This window comes from Salvelinus fontinalis, chromosome 40 (genome assembly GCF_029448725.1).
Source record: "Salvelinus fontinalis isolate EN_2023a chromosome 40, ASM2944872v1, whole genome shotgun sequence".
NCBI lineage: Eukaryota > Metazoa > Chordata > Actinopteri > Salmoniformes > Salmonidae > Salvelinus > Salvelinus fontinalis.
The window spans coordinates 26,121,321-26,138,726 of record NC_074704.1 but is presented as its reverse complement, the minus strand read 5'-3'; the positions used below and the strand labels follow the sequence as shown (position 1 = coordinate 26,138,726).

General features: G+C 41.8%; 1 long non-coding RNA gene across 2 annotated transcripts; it reads right to left on the bottom strand.

Moving 5' to 3' along the window:
- Positions 1-5,696: 5,696 nt before the first annotated feature.
- Positions 5,697-16,196, bottom strand: LOC129839014 (uncharacterized). 2 transcript variants are annotated; one of them, XR_008756953.1, is made up of 4 exons: positions 15,715-16,196; positions 13,387-15,614; positions 12,989-13,085; positions 5,697-6,405 (listed from the first exon to the last, which is right to left on the bottom strand). It is a non-coding gene; the product is annotated as an uncharacterized LOC129839014 (long non-coding RNA). The 2 variants fall into 2 exon arrangements; XR_008756954.1 differs by lacking the exon at positions 12,989-13,085.
- Between the last annotated feature and the right edge of the window lie 1,210 nt (positions 16,197-17,406).

Genomic DNA, 17,406 nt, shown 5'->3' with positions numbered 1-17,406 from the left:
GGACAATTTGCACTAATGTAAATAAACATAGATGATGGGGACATAAATATTTACCATCTAAACTATGTGTGACCTCTCACCTCTGGCTGTAGAAGTGTTCTTCCTAACCAGTCCCTCAACAGCTCTCTGACTGAGCTCCACCCTCACTGGGTCTTCAGATGAGAGGAAGGCTGAGGAGGGATGGAAGGATGAATGGATCAGTCAATAAAGTGTAGAGCTGCTGTCTGACAAAATCACTATTTTCGTAGTTCATTAAAGGAAATAAGGCTTTATGACTGCTGAATACCAACTATCAATCACTTAGATCATGTATTTTCATGTAGAGATACATCCTTGGGACGTCCCTAGCCCGTTGAAGTTGACATTTAAAAGGGTTAAGGTTAGGGGTTAGGGTAGGGATGTCCCAAGGATCCCGGATAGCATTGACCATTGTGCATTCTTCGGTCTCTTTTACATAGCAGGTGATGGGTTCTGACTTCTGTACTTTTACATATTAAATATCCTTATTATGTGAAATTGAATGAAACAATAATGAATGTTGAAACTAATATGATGTACACTATTCCATGAAGTTTCTATATGATAACATTAGAGTAATATATTTAATATGATGTACAATATTCCATGATGTTTCTATATGATAACAATAGCGTAATATATTTAATTTGCCATATAGTATTTTTTAACAGTTTCACTAATACATTTTTATTAATTTAATTGTTATGATTCAACGTCAGTTCACCGTCTCACCTAATACTGTATTGGAGCAGCAGCAGCTGACTGCCCAGTTCAACATCAGTTCACCGTCTCACCTCATACTGTATTGGAGCAGCAGCAGCTGACTTGATCGTTGATGCTAATCAGCATGTTTGAATCTGAGAATAAATAGAGCCGACTACACTCTAAAAATGAAGGGTTCAACTGGAGTTGTTCTCAGATCCCCTAAGAACCGTAGGGTTCTTGGTCAATGAAAAACAGCCCCAAAAGGTTCTTCAAAGAACTTGTTAGAAGGTGGGTTCATCGAGGAACCTCCGTTGTTGCTAGACTTCTTCCGGGAACTTCGCAATTACAACTGAAAACGATGGAGACAAGTTTGGATGCGACAACAGTTAAAAAGGTTAAATTGGGTTTATGTTTGGCTCTTAATATGTCTCGAAATAATTTATATACTAATATAACATACTAATGAATAACGAAGACAAGTATGGTTTTCTGTGAATATCTTCCATAAAGTTTCTATAGCTAATTACCGTAAATATTAGAAAGCCGGGTTTGACCGTCGGCGTTGTATGAGCTACAGTACAGTACCGTTATCTAGCTAGATAACGTTATGTCCTAACTAGGCACAACTAGGTTTGGATTATTTCCTCAACTATATTCTTTCCCATATATTGTATATCGTTTCCATAAAGCCAACATGGCTTTACACTCATTAATGTATGTTTCCAATCTAGAGCAGTTCTCACTTTTGTGATAATAAACTAGCTAACGTTAACTAACTAACTAACTAAGGATGGTGACCTGTCCAGACGAGATGTTACAACGAACTGAATCGTCAATGGAGGTCTTCCTCTTTATATAGCCTGCTACAGCATGCAATACTATTAACTCACAAGGGAGCATAACGTTACATGGACAATACTATCCCATTTTGGAAACGTTACATGTACAATACTATCCCATTTTGGAAACGTTACATGGACAATACTATCCCATTTTGGAAACGTTACATGGACAATACTGTCCCATTTTGGAAACGTTACATGGACAATACTAGCCCATTTTGGAAACGTTACATGGACGCCCCCTTGTGGAGGGAAATTAATATCTTAGATGGTAGCTGTAGATGGGATTCAAATGCATAATGGTATTAATACAGTGTCTAGACTACCTCTTTTGTATAAATGCCCTTCAGAATCCAAACATAGTATTGCCACGCAGCAAAATGTTGCTTAAAATCTTTCAAGTCAGCCTGAGAAAATATTGCATTTTTTTTGTACAAATGTAACAGTATAACTTTAAACCGTCCCCTCGCCCCGACACGGGCGCGAACCAGGGACCCTCTGCACACATCGACAACAGTCACCCACGAAGCAGCGTTACCCATCGCTCCACAAAAGCCACGGCCCTTGCAAAGCAAGGGGCAACACTACTTAAGTCTCAGAGCAAGTGACGTAACTGATTGAAATGCTACTAGCGCGTACCCGCTAACTAGCTAGCCATTTCACATCCGTTACACTCACCCCCCTTTCAACCTCCTCCTTTTCCGCAGCAACCAGTGATCCGGGTCACGGCACCAATGTAACAGTATAACTTTAAACCGTCCCCTCGCCCCGACACGGGCGCGAACCAGGGACCCTCTGCACACATCGACAACAGTCACCCACGAAGCACGGTCGTTACCCATCGCTCCACAAAGGCCGAGGCCCTTGCAAAGCAAGGGGCAACACTACTTAAGTCTCAGAGCAAGTGACGTAACTGATTGAAATGCTACTAGCGCGTACCCGCTAACTAGCTAGCCATTTCACATCCGTTACACAAAGATATCTTGAAATGTGATATTAGGCCTGTATGGCACAGTTACTGTATGGCAGTAATGTTACTTTATGGCAGTACAGTATTGGCTAGTGCTTTCTCCAATATTGTCTTCTATTTTACTTTCAATTGTATGTCGATGCCATTTATCTTTCAATATTTATTTTATATATATATATATATGGTGGTCTCCCACAGCTCTGCTTATGTCATGTTCTGTATATATATATATATACATTTAACCTACATAGCAGTCAATACAAACTGACATCTATTAGCATACAAATGTGTGCAAATTATCTTTTCAGATCTTCTCAGAAATGAATCAAGTCCAGGGAATGGATATAGACAAAAAGAGAATTGAAGGACTATCAGAGGTAGAGAGGCGAGGCAGGGGTGAGGACATCATCCTGCTATTTTGACAGTCCCTGAAGGACAATACAGAAGAGGTATTTGCTCTTATTCCTTCCCTTTCTCTAATGTATTTTGTAATAAAATTAGCAAGTGTAGTAAGATCATTGCTTTACTTTACTGGGACTGGAGACCACAGCTGCGATCCTGCTCTTGCCATACCTCTTCAATGAGAACCCGAGTGGCCTTTATGTCCGTGACAAGGTATGCCTATGCACCAATCATCTGTTTCTTCATAAACATAGGTGTGCATGCTGATATAAAACTACAGCTGAACATTTGTTATGTTCTTTGTTTATTGTATGTGTATTAATCTTTTCTTACTTTTGTTGACACAGATTTCACCGCTCTTCACTCCTTTACTGTACATCGGTGGAAATCCATTTCACCATGAGAGTGAAATCCCACTGGCCTTTGATGGGGAGAACATCCACGACCTCGAGGACGTCCCCATGGGACTTGAGGCTCTGCTAGGGCTGTATTTTTTATTTTACCTTAAATTTCCCCAAAATGTCAGAAAAAGACTTATGTTGTTAAGTTACTGTGTTCTGGGGATAAGAGAAGTTGGGGTGAAGTTACCAGGGCCGGCCATAAAGATGGCAAACTTCCTAACATAACTAAGCGGATACGATATACACACTAAAGCTGAAAAATCTGCATTTAGCATCAAGTCTACAATATTGTTAGTTTACCTATGATTCATTTTTAATGTATTTTGTTTTTATTGTACATCATTTTTATTTTTATTTTCATGAAAAACACTATACAAAGTAAATGTATTATTTATTATGGTCTGACATGTCTGCAGAAATGTTGTAATTTTGTAATGTGTTTTGTTTGGTAAATTGTTTTGTAAATATTAATTCACATTTGTGGTGCCATTAAATAAACATTTAATTATTTAAGTCAATGTTGTTATTAAAATATGTTTTTGTAATGCAGGAAGGGTGGACAGGGAGTTAAAAAATGAACCCCAAAAGATTCTTTGATGAACCAGGATAAGGGGTTCTTCAAATAAATTATAGGGGTTCCCACAAAACGTTCTTCAAATAACTTTTAGGGGTTCCCCCACAGTTTCAATTTGAAAAACCTCTAAAGGATTCTCCAGGAAGCTTTAGTTTTTAGAGTGTATATGGTTAAAAGTCACCTTGTCCGAGAGACATTTACATAGTTATACACAGCCCAATTTGGGATGACTATTTTGGGGCGAAATAACGACCACAACAGACAGACCTGATATCACCCATAATTCCACGTCCTTGGACGTCACGTGCTGAGTGGATATAACCAAAGTTATTCTATTTAGCTCCACTTTGTAGTACATTTTTACACTATAATAAATGTTTCTGATGCCACATCACCCGTTTTCAAAGGGAGTCGTTGGTTTTTAAGGGCAGTTGCTTTTTAGCTTTTTGTCTGAAAGTACTTTCTCAACTGCGACAAAACAGCAGAAACATTGAAGTTCTTTGATTGCCTCCTTGGTTCACTCTAACTTTATGGAAAAAGGTTTATTCAATAAATCTTGCGACTCCTCTCAAACTGGGAAGAACCCCTGCCTTAAGGGCAGTTTTATTTCAAATGTAGTAGCCGGACGGAGAAAATCCAATAAGCATTTTATAGTTTCATCCTTAGGGTAACTTACCCTAAAGTGGACACTCCCATCAGTTTCTGAGACAACTGCACAGACTTTGTTGACAGTTTAATAATGCTTAAATCTCATCTTTATCAAATGATCCATTAAAGAGACCAACTCAAAACCTACATTCGTCTACATATGGGTTGTTTAAATTGTATCTAATTATATTCCCAGTATTACTTTTTCAAATCTCTAGTAATCGATTATAGACACATACAATTCATCATATTTTCATATTCACAGAACCCATATAAAACGTAAGAAATTCTCTGGTACTCATGACAACCATTCCACTTGCTTTTTCAAGAACTCTCCATAGCTACGAAGCAGCTCTCCAAACATACTCCCAGCGGAACAAAAAATAAACTAAACTATAGATCTCTGTGAGGAACTATAGATCTCTGTTACAATCCAAACTTCATATTAAGACTCAATCACACAACTCTCATATCGCAGTCACACAATGCTATTCCCAAATATACCTAATCAATTAGTTGTTTTTCAACAATATTTTAACCTACAGGAATATTTTCACATTTCTATGTCATGGTTAGTTCCTAGGATAATGTAACCCATACATTTACATCTTTCAATACTTCTAAAATGGGATCCAGGTTTAAAATAATTACAGGTTAAAAACAATTACAGGTTTAAAATAATTACAGGTGCACCTTACTAGCTTGTACTATATAATAAAATAGTCTTAACTAGTAAACACAGATTCTAGTTTTCATTCAGTTCACACAGATAGCTGGCTCGGCTTTCTTTACACATACAAGGTGGGTGCCCTCCTCACACAGGAAAACACACTCAGAGCCTACGAGCATTTTCTAAAAACTCCACTCTAAAAACTCCGCTCACTTTTAATTTTTTTTTAACTACGTTTGAGATGTGGTATCCACTCGGCTCGCTGCCTCTCAGATCAAAGGTGGGTCCATCTGCTCCGTTCCCCAAGTGTGGTCTCCCTCAGATTTCAAGTTTGAAGGATCCCTCGTGCACGATTTACCCAGGTCGTCAGGAGCTGTCACCAAGTGAAGATTCACATCCCCATCGCCAAATGTGGTTAATTTCTTTAATATCAAATGAGGAGACAAACTTATCACACAAGTCAGAGTTATTCTTAAACTAAATCTTTATTCACTTATTAATAAGGGAGCAGGTCAATACAACGCACACATATAAAGTGAATCAATTGAGTGTTCTACGATAATGATGGCTGGTCGACGAATCACCCCCAGATGATTCGTTGAGAGCCACGAGACAATAGTACAAAGGTCTTTTACAGCGAAGATACACCCCTTTCAATCTACATGACGAACAACAGATGTATAGAACGGGTCACACGTTTAAGATTTGTATGATTTAAAAAAAATGGATTTATATATATGCATAAATAGTACTCTTCCAATTCAAAGCCTGGATTTTTCCCCTGAGGCTAATATCCATATCATGTTGAAATTAAATGATAAGGGGGCAAACGTTTAGGCTTCTACATTAACTAAACTTAATTACAATGATGCCTTAAGATGCGTTTGGGAAACCGGGACCAGATATCCTAGTTTCCTCCTCTTCTTCCTCCTTTTTGGATGTGACAGTCATCTCCCCCTCCACCTCTTTCAATCAAAAAACTGCATCCTCCTCCTCTTCTTTCACAGTAACATCCTCCTCCTCTTTCACTCTGAACGCGTCTTCCTCTTCTTTCACTGAAACGTCTTTCTCTTCTTCTTTCACGGTAACAGTCTCTACTTGTTTTTGTATTGTAACATCTTTCTCTTCCTCCTCCTCTTTGACGAGAGCTTCTTTCTCCATCCAGCAGACCTCTTCTGTAGCAGGAGGAGAGTAGCTTAACGTTAGTGAACTCATGGTTGGAGATATTATCCAGATATGCTAATGATAACATAATCAGCCCTCTAGCTGACTAAAAACAACAGCAGCATAAATATGAAATTAACTCGGATAATTAACTAGACGACAGAAGAGGGTTTAAAACACAGTGGCTAATATACAACTCATCTTTCACTTCTTTAGCAGGAGAGGAGCTAAGTGACCTCATGGTCGGAGATTTTAGCTAGCTAGGCTAATGCTAACTTAACCAGCCCGCTTGGTGACTAATAACAGGAGTCTGACTAACTGTTGCTGCTGTTGAAGAAGCGTTCCGTCCACTAGATTATACGTCACACTAGCAGCATTGCCTTAAATCCGCACATCGTCATATTCTGACTGGAGTGGGTAACACTCAGTCAATATATTTTTTCTGTGATTTCATTTTTTCGTCAACCGTTCCATCGCATCTTAGTTAATGTAGAGACAAACGATTATGCATTTTTTTTTTATCATAAAATTCATTCACAAATCACAAATACCGGAGCATGTGAGTTCAAATATACTTTTTATTACTTCATAATAAAAGCCGAGCCGGACAAGTGCCTTCCAGCACACATGTTTTATACATTTGTCCTTCCTACGTCACACTCATAGTAACTCCTCTTATTGGCTCATCACCTCTGGCATTTAGCCACCGTTATCATATTGCCTTCATATTAGGACATGGAACCTGTAGAGTCTCACATAAATAGTTTCATGCATGTAGGACCATAGCAACAGACCATGGCACTCTACAGGAATAACCAATACATGACATCCTGCTGACTCCTCTGAAAGGGGAACCCCTGTTCTGGAACAGACCCAAGAGGTTGGCCATAACAGTTACAGGAATAACCACGTGTCTTATGGTGTCCAATGACATAGAGCACATAGAGTGCACTAGTTTTTCTGGCTCCTTCTGAAACAAATAATTGCCACATATGTACTGAAAAAATCACAATACTACTTGCTTATTGTGCAGTGGATGATTAAAATACCTCTATGCCTATGGATGTGTAGCTAGCTATCTAGCCGATCTGTGTATGGACCCAAACGTTTGGTATGCATATTAGTTCAGAACCTAGCTATGAACCTCAGCTATCATAGCCAGTTGTATCAACTTCAAAACCGCCTGAATGACATTAATGAAGCCTATGGATTGAGTAGAATATAATATCATGTTGTACCAAGGATGCAAGTCGTATATACATGTGGTTATTACCAAGCATGAGATCCCCACATTGTCGCCTGCACATTTAATATATTCACTGATCATGTACTCTACCTTGGCAAATAAAGGTGCAGTTTAGGTATGAATGTCTTTGAGATGATCAAATTCCAGTCTTTGAATGATGCTGTGTCTGCATGTATGTATTACAATTCTACACTTCAACAGTGTTTACCAGTCTTGGTCCTGGGACATTAATGGTTACACATTGTAACTAATAGACTAGAAACAGGATTTAACTAGTTAATTCATATAAACAGAAATATAATGTTAAAAACAGAACACTACACTCCCTATACATCATGTAAATACTCTAACACCGGTTCATCTCAACATCTAATGCCCTTCATCTGCATTGATCTGATAAACACAGGATAGGTGGAGTATTTCATCACATTACACTTCATTTCAACCAGTAGAGAATGTGAAACGCTTTATTGAAAAGCTCATTATCCAAGTGTTATAAATACAAGTTCAATCTGTACTTCAATGCACATCTGTTGTGCATTATAAAAACAGAGGAAGAAAGAGGAGGTGGTGGGAGAGGTGTAAAAGACAGAAAGGGAAAGAGGTAAGCACATAGGAGCAGGGAAGACAGCACAAGGTGGCTTAGCAGTTCAGACGTCTTTTTCCGTATCGTCGTGTCGTGTCCTGTATATATATATATTTACACCTTTTATTCACATATCTTTTATTTATTTTATTATCCAAGAACTCAACTACAAAAGCTTTCCTGCAAAAGCTTTCCTGCAACCCGCTTCACCAATTACAATAAGTATTATTTACCTCAATCTGAAAATCCATCGTGGAAGATAGCCAGGGGCTAATTCAGAAGCTAGCCTGAAAGCTAACCAGAAGCTACTCCGATAGCTAGCCAGAAGCTAATCTGTAGCTGCCCCGAAATTAGCCGGTTTGCTGGCTAGCGTTGGTGTTTCAGCTGCCCACGTTTTGCGGTCATCAGCTATTCCTTTAGCTCGATAATCTACCGGCACTTTTGTGCAACGCGACTCGGACCGGAGCATTCCGGGACTTTTTTTCTCTCAGTTTCCCCGGATTCCAACCGCAGGCTCTGGACACTTGCACCTTGATTTCGCAGCTAGCTAGCTGCATACCGTGTGACTATTGGCTTACGTCGACCCCGGAGCAAACTCAAATCATGCTGGAGCTAGCCAGCTGAGGAGTTCCATCACCATCCGGACCCGTTTCTTTTGTTGCTGCTGCAGATACGGAACCCCACCGGGCCTTCACGACTGACTGCCGACGTTATCTGCCCGAGGGATTTATCCAACCGGCACCTCCGTCCCGACGTTACCTGAACGCTCATCTGAGGCCCGCTAATCGTTAGCTGTCTTATCGGCTGCTATCTGAACAAAACCCCACTACACGGAACCTACCGACGGAAACGCACGAGGTATCTACAAACAGACCTCCATCCTATGCTGCTACCGATAGCCATATACCCGGCCAGCTGTCTGGATCGCCACGACCCCAACCAACCTCTACTCACTGGACCCTTATTGATCACTCGATTAAGCATGCCTCTCCTTAATGTAAATATGCCTTGTCCATTGCTGTTCTGGTTAGTGTTTATTGGCTTATTTCACTGTAGAGATTCTAGCCCTGCTCTCTATACCATATCCAACCTCTCAGTTCCACCACCCACATATGCGATGACATCACCTGGTTTCAATGATGTTTCTAGAGACAAGATCTCTCTCATCATCACTCAATACCTAGGTTTACCTCCACTGTATTCACATCCTACCATACCTTTGTCTGTACATTATTCCTTTAAACTATTTTATCGCCCCCAGAAACTTCCTTTTACTCTCTGCTCTAGTAGCTCTAGGCGACCAATTCTCATAGCTTTTAGCCGTACCCTTATCCTACTTCTCCTCTGTTCCTCTGGTGATGTAGAGGTGAATCCAGGCCCTGCAGTACCTGGCTCCACTCCTATTCCCCAGGCGCTCTCTTTTGATGACTTCTGTAACCGTAATAGCCTTGGCTTCATGCATGTTAACATTAGAAGCCTCCTCCCTAAGTTTGTTTTGTTCACTGCTTTAGCACACTCTACCAACCCGGATGTTTTAGCCGTGTCTGAATCCTGGCTTAGAAAGACCACCAAAAATTCAGACATTTTTATCCCCAATTACAATATTTTCAGACAAGATAGAACGGCCAAAGGGGGCGGTGTTGCAATCTACTGCAAAGACTGCCTGCAGAGTTCTGTTATACTATCCAGGTCTGTTCCCAAACAATTTGAACTTCTACTTTTAAAAATCCACCTCTCTAAAAACAAGTCTCTCACCGTTGCCGCCTGCTATAGACCACCCTCTGCCCCCAGCTGTGCTCTGGACACTATATGTGAACTGATTGCCCCCCATCTATCTTCAGAGCTCGTGCTGCTAGGCGACCTAAATTTGAACATGCTCAACACCCCAGCCACCCTACAATCTAAGCTTGATGCCCTCAATCTCACACAAATTATCAATGAACCTACCAGGTACCACCCCAATCCCGTAAACACGGGTACCCTCATAGATATCATCCTAACAAACTTGCCCTCCAAATACACCTCTGCTGTTTTCAACCAAGATCTCAGCGATCACTGCCTCATTGCCTGCATCCGTAATGGGTCAGCGGTCAAACGACCTCCACTCATCACTGTCAAACGCTCCCTGAAACACTTCAGCGAGCAGGCCTTCCTAATCGACCTGGCCGGGGTATCCTTGAAGGATATTGATCTCATCCCGTCAGTAGAGGATGCCTGGTCATTTTTTAAAAATGCCTTCCTCACCATCTTGAATAAGCATGCCCCATTCAAGAAATTTAGAACCAGGAACAGATATAGCCCTTGGTTCTCTCCTGACCTGACTGCCCTTAACCAACAGAAAAACATCCTATGGCGTTCTGCATTAGCATCGAACAGCCCCCGTGATATGCAACTTTTCAGGGAAGCCAGAAACCAATATACACAGGCAGTTAGAACAGCCAAGGCTACTGCAACACAAATTCAAAAAAGTTCTGGGACACCGTAAAGTCCATGGAGAATAAGAACACCTCCTCCCAGCTTCCAACCGCTCTGAAGATAGGAAACACTGTCACCACCGACAAATCCACTATAATTGAGAATTTCAATAAGCATTTTTCTACGGCTGGCCATGCTTTCCACCTGGCTACCCCTACCCCGGACAACAGCACTGCCCTCCCCTCTGCTACTCGCCCAAGCCTTCCCCATTTCTCTTTCTCCCAAATACAGTCAGCTGATGTTCTTAATGAGCTGCAAAATCTGGACCCTTACAAATCAGCCGGGCTAGATAATCTGGACCCTTTCTTTCTAAAACTATCTGCTGAAATTGTTGCCACCCCTATTACTAGCCTCTTCAACCTCTCTTTCGTGTCGTCTGAGATCCCCAAAGATTGGAAAGCAGCTGCGGTTATCCCCCTCTTCAAAGGGGGGGACACCCTTGACCCTAACTGCTACAGACCTATATCTATCCTACCCTGCCTTTCTAAGGTCTTCGAAAGCCAAGTCAACAAACAGATTACCGACCATTTCGAATCACACCACACCTTCTCCGCTATGCAATCTGGTTTCAGAGCTGGTCATGGGTACACCTCAGCCACGCTCAAGGTCATAAACGATATCGTAACCGCCATCGATAGGAAACAATACTGTGCAGCCGTATTCATTGACCTGGCCAAGGCTTTTGACTCTGTCAATCACCACATCCTCATTGGCAGACTCGACAGCCTTGGTTTCTCTAATGATTGCCTCGCCTGGTTCACCAACTACTTCTCTGATAGAGTTCAGTGTGTCAAATCGGAGGGTCTGTTGTCCGGGCCTCTGGCAGTCTCTATGGGGGTGCCACAGGGTTCAATTCTTGGACCGACTCTCTTCTCTGTTTACATCAATGATGTTGCTCTTGCTGCTGGTGATTCTCTGATCCACCTCTACGCAGACGACACTATTCGGTATACTTCTGGCCCTTCTTTTGACACTGTGTTAACAACCCTCTAGGCGAGCTTCAATGCCATACAACTCTCCTTCCGTGGCCTCCAACTGCTCTTAAATACAAGTAAAACCAAATGCATGCTCTTCAACCGATCGCTGCCTGCTCCTGCCCGCCTGTCCAACATCACTACTTTGGACGGCTCTGACTTAGAATATGTGGACAACTACAAATACCTAGGTGTCTGGTTAGACTGTAAACTCTCCTTCCAGACCCACATCAAACATCTCCAATCCAAAGTCAAATCTAGAATTGGCTTCCTATTCCGCAACAAAGCATCCTTTACTCATGCTGCCAAACATACCCTTGTAAAACTGACCATCCTACCAATCCTCGACTTCGGTGATGTCATTTACAAAATAGCCTCCAAAACACTACTCAATAAATTGGATGCAGTCTATCACAGTGCCATCCGTTTTGTTACCAAAGCCCCATATACTACCCACCACTGCGACCTGTACACTCTCGTTGGCTGGCCCTCGCTTCATACTCGTCGCCAAACCCACTGGTTCCAGGTCATCTACAAGACCCTGCTAGGTAAAGTCCCCCCTTATCTCAGCTCGCTGGTCACCATAGCAGCACCTACCTGTAGCACGCGCTCCAGCAGGTATATCTCTCTAGTCACCCCCAAAACCAATTCTTCCTTTGGACGCCTCTCCTTCCAGTTCTCTGCTGCCAATGACTGGAACGAACTACAAAAATCTCTGAAACTGGAAACACCTATCTCCCTCACTAGCTTTAAGCACCAGCTGTCAGAGCAGCTCATAGATTACTGCACCTGTACATAACCCATCTACAATGTAGCCCAAACAACTACCTCTTTACCTACTGTATTTATTTATTAATTTATTTTGCTCCTTTGCACCCCATTATTTCTGTCTCTACTTTGCACTTTCTTCCAATGCAAACCAACCATTCCAGTGTTTTTTAGTTTTTATTTTACTTGCTGTGTTGTACTCACTTCGCCTCCATGGCCTTTTTATATTTTTATTTATTTATACATATATCTGTTTGCCTTCACCTCCCTTATCTCACCTCACTTGCTCACATTGTATATAGACTTATTTTTTTTTTCACTGTATTATTGACTATATGTTTGTTTTTACTCCATGTGTAACTATGTGTTGTTGTATGTGTCGAACTGCTTTGCTTTATCTTGGCCAGGTCGCAATTGTAAATGAGAACGTGTTCTCAATTTGCCTACCTGGTTAAATAAAGGTTAAATAAAATAAATAAATAAAAAATAAAAAAAATAATGAATCACAGTGCTACCTAAATATTCTCTCAGTTCATCACAATTACATAATAGTTCCTCTAGTCGGCCCAAAGGTTATCTTAAAAGCAGGTGAGGTGGCGATGATGGGACTGGGGGTTGGCATCCTCTCACATCAAAACATGTCTGCAGACAAGAGACGGATGGAGAGAGAGAGCATGTTTAAGCCTTCTGTTTTTATTTCTTATTCTGACATTGTTAGTTATCAATCAGGAGGTGAAATGCAAAACTGACCTTGGATCATTAACTCTGGGACTACTGCATCTCTGTCTGTATTTCAATGTAAAGCATCTCTTTAATAATACTTTCTGTATAATATAAACTGACCTGGGATCGTTAACTCTGGGACAACTGCATCTATCTGTATTTCAATGTAAAGCATCTCTTTAATAATACTCCCATTTGACCTGACCAAGTGACCTCTCACCTCTGATCATGCTGTGCCCTCTATGTAGCCAGTTCAGATGTAGGAGGGGTTCACCGACACAGCTGATATAACCTAGATGATTTAGGGAGAAAGGGAGAGAGGGATGAAGTGAAGGAGAGACTGTTATTGAGAAAATAAGGTAGTTAAAGTGACAGTGTTCAACAGGAATCTGTGTGTGGCCTCACCTGGTGTCCACACCACACTAAGTGGCTGCAGAGTAGTTTATGCTGAAAAACATGAACGGACACAAGAGGACAAACAATATAGTGTAGTTATAGAAATAATGAAGTGTCTTACTATTCTCCATGGTTGGCCCTCTTGCCTATTCTTTGAAGATGGAAGGAGCCACAGTTATACACCTGAGCCTGCTTACTGCACAACACAATCCATCAATCAGATTGATACATGAGTGTGCAGGTGTGCGTTATAGGGTGTCTAATTGTTCTACATTGTTTCAATATTAGTGATTTAAAATAGCCTGTTTTGTTTTTGCACAGACATCACACCCTTACCTAAACAGCACCCTCATATGAGAAGTAGAAATCAAAGGGAGAGAAACTAGGAATTGAATAACTGCAGTTGACATAGCTAAGTAAATGGAAGAATACTCTTATTGCAATGTGAATGGCTCTTAAAAGAGCCTTTGGTTGTGCATAGTGTAGTCTATGGTGTTGCCAGGGAACAGCACCCTCTTTGAAGAAGTAGGAGGTGAAGATCTCCTGCACACGGATTGCCTCTCTTGCTGCGTTGTTGGACCCCATCCTTGAAACATCCTGCAGAGCAGCAGACTCCTCCTCTGGGACACGGCGGGGAGCTGCAGATCCCCTCCTGGTCCTCGTGTCCATCCTCATGAAGTTACGCAGGACACAGTTTGCTTTCATGTTACAGTTGTTAAAGTACTGTGTGAATTTCACCAGGTTCATATATTAATATGGCATGTTGATTTGTTATTATGCATGTCTGCATCCTGGGAGTAGGGGAGTGTGTACTTACGTTTTGCCCTGTGTGCTCGTGCTCAAATCATTTTGATGCACTTTGAGAGGTAGGCACGCTTTTTCTGTCATCTTCAGAAAAGTTTGATTATTTTAAGCACAAAGTCATACACAGTGTTTTGTTCATCAATAATGTTGTATATTTAGAGGTTACTCATAAGTGGATGGTATTGTTAAGACGCACTTGTAATTGTACTTTTTAGGATGATATCAACATTCTGAATTCAACATGTGGTTAAAAGCTAGCTAAGGTATTAGCAGGCTATTGTATGTGTGAACGATGGCTAGCTCCTCGAATGATCCTACTCCGCTAGCCAGCACCTCTTTTAAACAGGTGTTCTACTCCGCTGGCCAGCACCTCTCCTAAACAGGTGTTCTACTCTGCTAGCCAGCACCTCTCCTAAACAGGTGTTCTACTCTGCTAGCCAGCACCTCTCCTAAACGGGTGTTCTACTCCGCTAGCCAGCACCTCTCCTAAACAGGTGTTCTACTCCGCTAGCCAGCACCTCTCCTAAACAGGTGTTCTACTCCGCTAGCCAGCACCTCTCCTAAACAGGTGTTCTACTCTGCTAGCCAGCACCTCTCCTAAACAGGTGTTCTACTCTGCTAGCCAGCACCTCTCCTAAACAGGTGTTCTACTCTGCTAGTCAGCACCTCTCCTAAACAGGTGTTCTACTCCGCTAGCCAGCATCTCTCCTAAACAGGTGTTCTACTCCGCTAGCCAGCACCTCTCCTAAACAGGTGTTCTACTCCGCTGGCCAGCACCTCTCCTAAACAGGTGTTCTACTCCGCTAGCCAGCACCTCTCCTAAACAGGTGTTCTACTCCGCTAGCCAGCACCTCTCCTAAACACTTGTTCTACTCCGCTAGCCAGCACCTCTCCTAAACAGGTGTTCTACTCTGCTAGCCAGCACCTCTCCTAAACAGGTGTTCTACTCTGCTAGCCAGCACCTCTCCTAAACAGGTGTTCTACTCCGCTAGCCAGCACCTCTCCTAAACAGGTGTTCTACTCTGCTAGCCAGCACCTCTCCTAAACAGGTGTTCTACTCTGCTAGCCAGCACCTCTCCTAAACAGGTGTTCTACTCCACTAGCCAGCACCTCTCCTAAACAGGCGTTTCTTTCGCCTCTAGACTGGATGCATTGATCCATTGTTAACGTTCTGTTTAAGACTATACTTACTGGTGTTAATCAGATCTTCAGTCTCCTCCTCTTCTTCTTCGTCCTTCAATCCAAAAACTGGAACAAACAAAAACTTCAGCCATTCCTACAGAACAACATTAAAGTGTAGAACCCCTTTACTGCATATTGGCTCAACGACTGCAGAGACGGTACTCACTGATGTTAAACAGATCTCCAACCTCCTCTTCTTCCTCCGCCTTCAATCCAAAAACTGCATCCTCGTCCTCTTTTACTGTAACATCCTCCTCCTCTTTCACCCCCAACGTATCCTCCTCCTCTTTCACCCCCAACGTATCTTCCCTTCTTTCACAACAACGTTCAACCAAAGACCTTCTTTCTCCGTCCAGCAGACCACCTCTTCTTCTGCAAGAGGAGAGTAGCTTAGTGAGTTCATGGTCGGGGATGTTAGCAAGCTAATTAGCATTATCTTAGGGATAGTCTAATCTAGATGACTAACAACGTAAATATGACATTAAATGGGGTAACTAGTAGATACGACAGAAGTGTATTCAAAACACAGTGGCAAATAGACACTGAAATGGTCTGAAGGGCTTCAATGTTTCTGCGATGTTGTCTAGCACGCTAACGATGTGTCTGACTAACTGCTGTTGTTCTCGAAGAAGCGTCCCGTCCACTAGATTATACGTCACAAGGGCAGCATCGACTGGGCTGCGTTCAGTACATACAAACGTAATGCAACGTTCAATCGAACAAAAACGGTACTGTACGGAACGACCAGTTGGAACAACGAGGAAGGGTTGGGTTGTGTGTTAAAAATGCACCGCTCCTTTTAAATACATCATCAATAATTAAAGTCACACCCTGGCACACCCACCGAACGGAGCAAACGTATCTCAAAGGCTGTTCAAGAACGTACAATAACGTTTTGGCAAACCGTGTCGTTCAGCACAAACCGCTCTACAACGTAGCAAACGTTCGAGCGACCTGAATGCATCGCTGAAAGACGCAAACAGAGACAAATATTAATGTGGCATCTTTTTGTTGGCACTAACTCCGCCATGGTTCGTTGGACAAAGCCTATTGTGAAATTAATCGTTTTTTTTGTAGGGTTTTTGGATAAACACGGAAAATAAGGTCTGCGGTAAACACAGGTTTAGGAGATCGGATACGTTGTGTTCTATGAGACTCTATAACGTCACTTTTTGTGAACTATGAAGCATTTATGTAATGAAAACAAGCACATCAATCAAATCAAATGGTCTTTGTCATGTACACATATTTAGCGGATGTTATCGCAGGTGCAGCGAAATGCTTACGTTCATAGATCCAACAGTCAATGCAGTAAAACGTAACAAAACAAAACACACAAAACCAAAATAAATGTAAAAAAATATATATATATATATATATATATATCAGATTGGGCAATGTCAGACTTTGGAATATATATATAAATATATACATACATACATGCATTATACATTGAACAATAATAAACGCAACATGCAGCAATTTCAAATATTTTACTGAGTTACAGTTCATAGAAGGAAATACATTCATTAGGCCCTAATCTATGGATTTCACATGACTGGGCAGGGGCGCAGCAATAGGTGGGTCTGGGAGGGCATAGGCCCACCCACTGGGGAGCCAGGTCTAACCAATGAGAATTAGTTTTCTCCCACAAAAGGGCTTTATTACAGACAGAAATACTCCTCAGTTTCAACAGCTGTACGGGGTCTGGTCTCATACAATCCCGGAGATGAAGAAGCCGAAAGTGGAGGTCCTGGGCTGGCGTGGTTACACATGGTCTGCGGTTGTGAGGCCGGTTAGACGTACTGCCAAATTTTCTGAAATGACGTTGGGGGCGGTTTATGGTTGAGATTAACAT